Raw genomic sequence first — 9694 nt, 5'->3', positions numbered from 1 at the left:
CTATACACCGACCAATTGGTCCTCAGTTATGTAGTGATTCCCCGTCCCAAACTTACCTGCTTCGACGAGAAACATTGCGAACAAGGGATATTAAGATGAACCAAAACCCACTTACATCTACTGGTGGAAAAAACTTCCATAGGAGCTAATAGTCCACGGAGCCTGTAAGTGGATATTTTCGATCCACTTACTTGTAATAAATTAACTGTGTAAAAATATCTGGTTTAAATATAGGCTATATAATCTAATAGTTTTTAAGTTCATTAAATTCCAGGCCTGGATAATTATTTAAGTGCTTATATATTTACATAGTTTATAATGTTTATATAATTTGTATAACTTATCTGTATATAATTTATATCATATTTATCATATATTTTTTTTTTAACCTTAGAGAGATTGCCTTTAAAAATTTACTTCTTAGATAGAAACACTGTTACATTTGCTTCCATAGTTTAAGGATCGGATACGTGCTTGTTAACTGTTAGAACTTCAAGGGGGGAGGTTGGTAGCGTCGTTTTTTTCGAATTGGCAACGAACTTTTTTTATTTTAGCCGGAGATCTTTTCGTTCTTGGATGCTGCCACGTGTGAGCCGAGGGCAGATAAACGTATGCCACAGGACCCTTATAAATTAGAACATAAACTAGCATGTATTCGTATCTAAGTAGGGAGTGATGGGTTCAGAGTTCGATCCCTCACGGGTAAAGTTCTCAGAGTCCTGAAAGAGAACTATTTTGCTGCTTTTCATAGAGAAATTTTTACTTTTTTGCTCATATCTAGTCTACGAATAAAATTTTATAAAAGCCTAAGTAATGTTTCGTTATTTAAAACAAAAATTTCCCTGTACCCGGATGTAATAAGAATAATATTAAATCATACCCTAGACAATTAGGTTTTTTGAGAGGAGCCAGTGAAGAAGGAATAATTAGACTTAATCCTTTATTCTGTTTTTCATTTATGTAGTATATTGATCTTACAGTTCAGTTTGTAGAAGTCTGGGAGATAGAGAGGAATTAAAAGGTTTTTGAGCCAGAGTACACTGAGAAAAAAAATTGTAGGTGGCATACTTAAAAAGATAGGTTACATGCGTAATTCCTGTAGTTTTTGGACTTAACGTACACCAGACGTATAACTGAAAACGCATGTTTTATAATACTTTCTGTATAAGTGTTCCATCTATACGTACTTTCTGTATGAAACAATGTAGGCGGTCAGGATCTCACATACAAATGGACGTATATAGCATATAGCTGACGAAGGTAACATAAGTATATACATGTGATATACGGAAAACTGTTAGATGTCATACATCCTGCAACGGCATGATGTAACATCAAACGGCAGTGCCTATGTATCATACGGATAACGTATGCTCCGTATTGATTTCTATAGTAAGCAAGAGGATACCGTATATTTGTACAATATACCGCTGTCCGGAGAACGGATTTTTCTCAGTGTAGTATTAGTAATACTGCTTAGTAGTTAAAGAAGGAAATAATATAAAAAGTTATTTTTTTATACTACAAGCCGAAGCGTTAAGTCAAGCTCAGCTCCTCCTTTTGGTGCCGAAGCAACTCAAGGTACCATAGCCTATCCCACGATGGACTACAACATGGCAGAGACCAATTCAATTCTGGAAGCCCTTGGAACCCAAAACATTACATCTCAGCACTGTATTAATACAGTGTAATTAATAGTATATTCTGCGATGAATCAAAGGTGTTTGCCACGACCTAGAAATTATAATTCAATAGTGGCTAATTATGGTGTAACATACGTACAGACAGTTGAGCAATGCCTTGTCGACGAGTTGAGTTGATTTTAGTTTAGCGTCCCTTTCAGCAGCGAGGCTATATGAGACGTGGACCTACTGATTAACGTGGAATCCGAACCACATGAGCTCCCGCCGGGAATCGAAGCCTTGTCGACGAATACGACAGTAAAGCAACTTCCTCCTTTGATCAAGGAAAGGTAATCGCGCAAATGGATTATTCTACCACAACATTGGTGCTCAATTTTCGTCACGAAATGCAGCTGAAGTTATGCAAATACGAAATCGGCAGCTGCAATAAAGTAATATGCGATGACTTGCATTATCCCAAACGACCGCGTTATAGTAATGACCATGAGAACAGATTTCTTGTGAGCATGTCCCTGGTGGATCGGATAGTCAAAATGCAAAACTAGTAGAAAAATTCAGGATTGTTGCTCAGCCATCAGTATCCCCACGAACAGTTCAACGTTGCCTGAAGGAGGGACGATACCCTCCTCTAATTAAAATGGGAGCTAAGGCTTTCAAGTCAACTTCAACCACGTAGAGAAAAACCGTATGTGGTGTATGTAAAAACGAAGGTTACATACGTAAATCTTGTAGTTTTTGGACTTAACGTACAACGAAAAATATGAAATCTTTGAGTTTTACGTCCCACGGTTATGCCGGTTAGGCTAAAGGAGACGGTGATGATGAGTAATGAATGAAATGGTGGAATGAAGAAAGTGGGAGGAAACGGGAGAACCCCGAGAAAACCCACGCACACGGTGTTTGTCCACCACAAAGTTCACTTGGCGGGGGCTGGGATCGAACACGGGACCCCTAGCACCAGAGGTGAACGCTCTACCACTGAGCCACCGCGGCCCCTAACGTACAACGACATGTATCATCCTGCAACAAACATATAACCAATGGCGTATTTACGATTTTGTTTCGGGGGGTTTTGCTAACTTTTGGGGGGGCTTTGCCTGAAAATGTGAAAATTCTGCAAGATATTTCATATACTTTATTATAATAAATAAGATTTCGGGGGTGGCTTAAGCCCGGAAGCCCTCTCCCCTAAATACGCCACTGCATATAACTAAAATAGTATGTTTTATAACACTATCCGTAGAAGTGTTCCATCTATACGTACCTTCCGTATGAACTGTATATAGGCGATAAGAATCACACAGATGAACATATATATCATATAGCAGACGTATGTAACATACAGATACGTATGTAATATACGGAAGACCAACATCATGCATCCTGCATCGGCATAATGTAACATCTAAGCGTGTAAAAGGTAATATATATGTAGCATATTCATAACGTATGCTCCGTATAGACTTCCATAGTAAACATATGGATTCCGCATGTAATATATCGCTGTCCGGATAACGGATTTTTCTCAGTGTACATCACAAAGAAGTAACTGCCGTGTAAGGAGGGGCGGATCCAGGACGGACTTCTGAGGGCGGTGGATTGCAATACTGCTATTTAGAACTACTTTTAAGAGCTCCAAACTCTGAGATGGGTTTTGTTTATGTATATAAAATAAGAATGTTTCCTCTTCTGGAAGCGGCGATCGCTCTCCCCCCCCCGGATCCGCCCCTGCGTGTAAGGATTAATGTAAATACTAATAAATAATATTATTATTCTCTATCTGTATACAGATTATTATTATTATTATTATTATTATTATTATTATTATTATTATTATTATTATTATTATTATTAAGTTATTAACATACTCATTCCGAACTATGCTTTGATCCCGAATTTTTGCAACATTTCACAATTGATATAGGATGTTATCACACAAGAAACAAACAAAAGTTTTACTGGAGATAACGGTTGTTTTCCATTTTATTTTTAAAAAATAAAATAGATTAATAAGAATATTCAGAATAAATTATCCTACTTCAAAGAGAAGAAAATGTGATTTTTATTGTTTTATGTTTACGAGTTATTCGTCAGATTACATAAGTATTGCAACTTCATTAGCATAAGTTTCCTGCACCACGCAGCTCCCAAGGGAAAAACGTAAATTAAACTTTGTTTACGCAACCCTAAGACTCATATAGCAATTAATGTACTTAAAAAAAAAAAAATCTTACATTTCTTCGACAGTGCGTGACTTGTGAGACAATGGTCTTAAAAAGATAGTTAAAAAATATAAAAAGAAGGAAATACTTATGCGAGTTCACCTTTAAAATCAAGTTCAACATCGTTACCATTTACATTCTTGTATTGTATATACAATCACCAGAAAGCAAGCATACGCACCGATCATGTTATTCCGTTCAATTTTCTTTCCAACAAATAGACTCATTGGAAGAATTTTGAATGCTGTAAAGAGAATTACTTCGTCTCTACTACTACTACTATTACTACTACTACTACTACTACTACTACTACTACTACTACTAATAATAATAATAATAATAATAATAATAATAATAATAATAATAATAATATCGTAGGCCTTAGTGCTAGAGCGTTCACCTATGGTGCGTGGAGTCCCTGATTCGATTCCAGCTCATCCCATGTAGGTTTTGTGGTGGAGAAACACATGTGGGTTCTCTCCTTTCCTCCCACTTTCTTCATTCCACCATATCACCCATTTCTCATTATCATCGTCACCTTTAGCCTAGCTGGCATAAGTGTGAGACGTAGAACTGAAATATTTCATTTTCAAACAAAAAATGGATCAAATCTGGTTGGCGTGTTCTGAAATTATTGTAGACCAAATTTTGGTTGGTGGTTATGGTCTCTTTTTAGTAGCAAGTGATATATATCAAATTTAGGTACAGCATCAAGTAGGGTTACATCGGTTGGTCAGTCCACTTCCTGCCTTTAACTAAAGGAGAAAAAATTAGAGATGCAACTTATGTTCTTCCAAGCATAGGCGGGAGAATAACATGGACGAGTGTTTGACCCAAGGAAAATGACAAAGCAGAAGACAAAATAAACAAAGAAGATAAAAGATAAAAGAAGACAGAAGAAAAGAAGGAAGAAGACAGAAGAAAAGAAGACAGAAGAAAAGAAGATAAAGAAACAAGAAAGAAAATTAAGTGACAGTATGCTAGCAAAGTCACAGAGCGTCAATGAAGTGAAACAGTGAAGAAACATCATATACACCGTCACGGAGGTCTACAAGCCATCCTGTAGAACCTCAGGCAGAGCTGATGCAGCAAGAGTCAAAATAGGACTATAAAGAAACCGTCACATATCGCATCATTGAGGTATACAAACAAACCCAGTAGAACCTCACCAAGTTGGTGTGATGAACCTATGGGCTGCAGTTTGCCAGAATGGAAGTTACGCCTGGAAGAGCTACAGCCCATGTCCAGAACAGCAATACCCCCTTTGGTGATCTCGCTCGCTGGTGAGATGCCATCACAGACGGTGAGCGAATCAGAGGACATGAAAGTGTATTCCATCAAAGAGAAGAGTGTATTCCAAGATGGGTTAACACCAGGTAAGAAGGGTCGGAAGTTATATGTATTATCTGTCAGGAAAGTAAATGTACACCTGTTTTTTGAGTCTGGCATTCCTGCGCTCCATCCATGGAGAGTATGAGAATTAAATCAATCAAATGTTTACTGAGGGACAAGAAGAAAAGTCTAATCTGAATAAGATATTGCAGAGGTGCACAAGCTGTGAATACAAATTATGCACAGTGTAAATAAAGGGCGACACCGAAAGAGAAAGCCAGAAACAGGTGGTAAACGGAAAAAAATAGAGTAAAAATTGTCGAAGTGGGAACATAAAATACAAATACAACAAATATGCCAACAACTAAGCGTTTAGCAAGCAACGATCTTGGTGTAGTGGTTAAGACGCTAGATTATAAATCCAAAGATCGGTGGTTCGAATCTGCTCCAAGTAGTTTTTTTTTTAAATAATGTATACAGCACATGAAAGGTGGTAAAACAGAGCGTATTACCCGTTTAATATGTTAAGTGAAAAAGAGTTAAAAATTTCGGTGAAATTTATTAAAGAAGTGAGACAATGAAAATGAGAAAGCAAGTATATTTAATCAGGGGTTGTATCAGAGGGTGGTGACCGGAAAAACTGGAAATTTTCCCGAATTTCGCCCATGTGAGTCTCTACGATAGGCAAATTTCCTCAGAAATGTGCCTATTGCAGAGAGAGAGAGACAGAGAGAGAGATGCTCCCGAACTGAGAGTGTGCTGCTTCCATTCAAATCAACGAAATGACAAATAGACGCTTACATAATAAGAATGCCGATTACAAACAGCCATAAACATCAAAGTAATAACTGCAAGCGTTATCACCTAAGGTTCCAAGATCCGAACAATATATCACTAATATCCCGAATGCCAAAATATTGTGACTTACACAACTCTCCCTCTCCCCAAATGTGCCCTGTGAAAACAATCACAAGTTTAGGGTTGAGGGACCATATTGAGACTACAATATTAAACTATATAAGTAGACTTTTAGCAGATTCGTATTCAGTTATTTTTTTCCACAACCAGTTTTATTGATATTCAAGACAGCAAAAACACTATATTTGTTTACGACAAGGCGAAGTTATTGCAACACTGCGTTACATAGTGAGTCATGCAGAGGCTAACCACCGAAGGACGTTGAATAACGCCTGAAGGAAGCAGCGAAGACAGATAGCGATACAGCGAACGGAAGAAGCAATGCATTACAGACATTTCAAGAGAAAAAAAAGAAAGATTCCTCTTTCCACACTTCATGCTGTAGTTTTAACTTCCATTTCCCCATCAAAGTTACATGCCTAGACTATTATACAGTTCCATTACACTTAATCCAGGGCCTTCAAACAACTTTGTTCTACAAAGGAAAACGTAGAACACTTCACTTATAGATATACCATACATAGACAGTTAAGTAGTAATAGATGAATGCAATTAACCCCACATACTATCGATTGTCTAAATATACACTAGTTTCAAACAATTAGACACATAAAAAACATTCACAACACCATTATAATCCTATCATATGTTAATTCCACTTCATAAGTGGCAGAATGAAAACCGTAGACTGACCGTGGATTGAAAACCGTAGAAAATAGAATGACTTAAAAAAAATACAAATATGAACACAAGTCAGTGAAGGAAACAATGACAGCCAATGAAAGGAAGATGATCCGAGGTCAGATTTCGAGAAATAACTTGATAATGAGATGAAAACAGAATTTTATAAAAGGAATGGTTATGATGCGCTAAACACAACATGGTTGCCTGTTTCATCTGGTCGTGTGAAAATGTCTCGTTTTAGAGAGGCGAGAAAAAGCCCGTGTTTCGTCTTGTGCAGTGGCGGATCTAGCTCGGGGGCGGGGGCCTAGGCTCTCCGCTTTCAGATTGACGAAAATAATTTAAGCTATTATTTATATAGTTTTGAAAATTTATAGTAAGGTCATGATATACTTATCATAGTCGAAATTCAAGCATCCCTCCCAGTTTTTACCTTCTAGATCCGCCACTGGTTTCGTGGCTATCCCGGTGTCATCTCGTGTTTCCGAAACGAGACAAATTATTATCTCGTCTCCTTTCTTCTAATTTTCTTTCGTAAACCTCATAATAATAGAAGTAAAATTGGAAGCCATGCGGCTTCGAAATGTAACGAAGTTTACAAGTTAGAATTGATAATCGGGCAAGAGAGAGCTATGGAATGCTTCAAAACATTTAAAACGCGACGAGTCTAGACAAGGACCTGTCTCGTCTCGTCTCGGATTTAACAAAACCTATATTATCTCGCCCATGCTGATTGTTAGCCTCTCACCAGAAAAGAAGTAGATCGTGGGCCGTGGGTCAACAAGACGTGATCCACGGCAACCCACCATCCGCCGTGACCCACCATAACCTACATACCCACTACGACCCACCGACACACTCTGCTTAGTGCATTGTATATAGCATCCTCTGAAGAGTGGTAAATTTGTCTAAATTTTACTTTTAGGATCTCCATTTTCTTCTTGTTCTTTTGCATATGTTTCTATTTACTTACCTGAGATGAGTATATCTAACAAGGACAAGGCAGACTTTGTTAAATGAACTTAGGGGCCATCCTTCGCGAGGTAGTAGTGCACATTTAAACTGGGAGAGCGCAATAGCCAGAAATAGCTTAGAAAAAGCGTCTGAAAGTTTCGACTCACCGTATATATGGTACGACGCCTAAAATTATCAAGTAGCGGTGTGGCAGAGTGTGGAGCATTCACGACTCTCGTGTAAAGGGTCCAGCGTTCGATTCCCACTGGAGTCAACTTGTTTTTGCTTTTTACCAATAACGTAGTCATTTATAACTACAAGTAAAATATTAATTTACTATATGTTCGTATATTCTAAACGATAGGAATTTTCAAATCAGTTGTAAAATTTTCAATGTTTTATGTGAACTAGATACAAAATATAACCTATTTCATAAATATATTGATATCACTAGCTGTATTACGGTTACCACAGTCGTTGTGTCCGAAGTTTCGTGTATATATATCTGTGGACATTGTGCGAATTGCAAGGGGGATAAGGGGGAAATCCGTTAGGGAATACTGGATGTATGCTATAGCCAAAGGGGATTTCCGAATAATTCTCCTTGCAAATCGCACTCTGTCCACAGATATAGACACGAATCGTCAAGAAAATTTTTCATTTAACGACTTTACGAAATAGGTTATATTTGTATCTAGTTCACATGAAACATTGAAAAGTTTTACAACTGATTTAAAAATTCCTATTGATTCATGCATTATAAACATATGGTGAATTAATATTTTACTTGTAGTTATAAATGACTACTTTATTGTTAAAAGCAAAAACAAGTAGACTCGAGCGGGAATCAAACTCGCAATCCTTTACGCGTGAATCTTGAATGCTCCACACTCCTCAACACCGTCACTTGGCAAGTTTAGGCGTCGTATCATATATACGGCGAGTCGAAACTTTAAGACGCATTTTTTAGGCTATTTCTGGTTATTGCGCTCTCCCAGTTTTTAATATTAACACTTTAAATATGCACTACTACCTCGCGAAAGTTCATTTAACAAAGTATGCTTTTACCTTGTAAGATATAGTCATCTCAAGGTAAGTAAATAGAAACAAATGCCAAAAAAGAAAAAAAAAGAGACCCTAAAAGTAAAATATAGACATATTCACCACTGTTCAGAGGATGCTATATACAATGCAGTAAGCAGAGTGTGTCGGTGGGTCGTAGTGAGTCTGTAGGTTATGGTGGATCGCTGGTTTATGGTGGGTCACGGTGGGTGATAGATTGCAGTGGATCACATCCTGTTGACCCACGACCCACTAACTGACTTACACATCTAACCCACATGTCTCACTTGACACAAGACCCACTTCAATTCTGGTGAGAGGTTTCCAATTCATCATGGGAGAGAAAATATAGGCTTTGTTAAATCCGAGACGAGACGAGACAAAGCGTCTGTCTCGTCTCGTTTTCCGGCACGAGACGGGACATGTCCTTGTCTGGACTCATCGCGTATTAAATGTTTCGAAAGCATTCCATAGCCCTCTCTTGTCCGATTATCAATTCTAACTTGTAAACTTCGTTACATTTCGAAGTCGCATGGCTTCCAATTTTACTTCTATTATTATGAGGTTTAAGAAAGAAAATTAGAGGAAAGGAGACGAGATAACAATTTGTCTCGTTTCGGAAACACGAGATGACACTGGGATAGCCACGAGACGAGACACAGGCTTCGTCTCGCATCGCTAAAATGAGACTATTTAACATGAGGAGAAGAAACAGGCAATCATATTGTGTCTAGTGCATCATAATAATTTCTTTTCTAAAGTTCTGTTTTCATTTCATTATCAAATTATTTCTCGACGTCCGACATCGGATCATGTTTCACTGACCGTCACGGTTCCGGAACTTTAGGTGATAATGCTTGCAATTATCACTTTGATGTTTTA

The 9694-nt window shown here is 37.7% G+C and overlaps 1 protein-coding gene across 2 annotated transcripts in view; it reads left to right on the top strand.

Moving 5' to 3' along the window:
- Positions 1 to 9694, top strand: part of LOC145666933 (retinol dehydrogenase 12-like) — a 325956-nt gene that overhangs the window by 235443 nt on the left and 80819 nt on the right. The window lies entirely within an intron of this gene.

The sequence above is a fragment of the Thermobia domestica genome, chromosome 12, assembly GCF_964235325.1.
Source record: "Thermobia domestica chromosome 12, izTheDome1.hap1.1, whole genome shotgun sequence".
Lineage (NCBI taxonomy): Eukaryota > Metazoa > Arthropoda > Insecta > Zygentoma > Lepismatidae > Thermobia > Thermobia domestica.
This window is presented reverse-complemented; position numbering and strand designations above follow the sequence as displayed.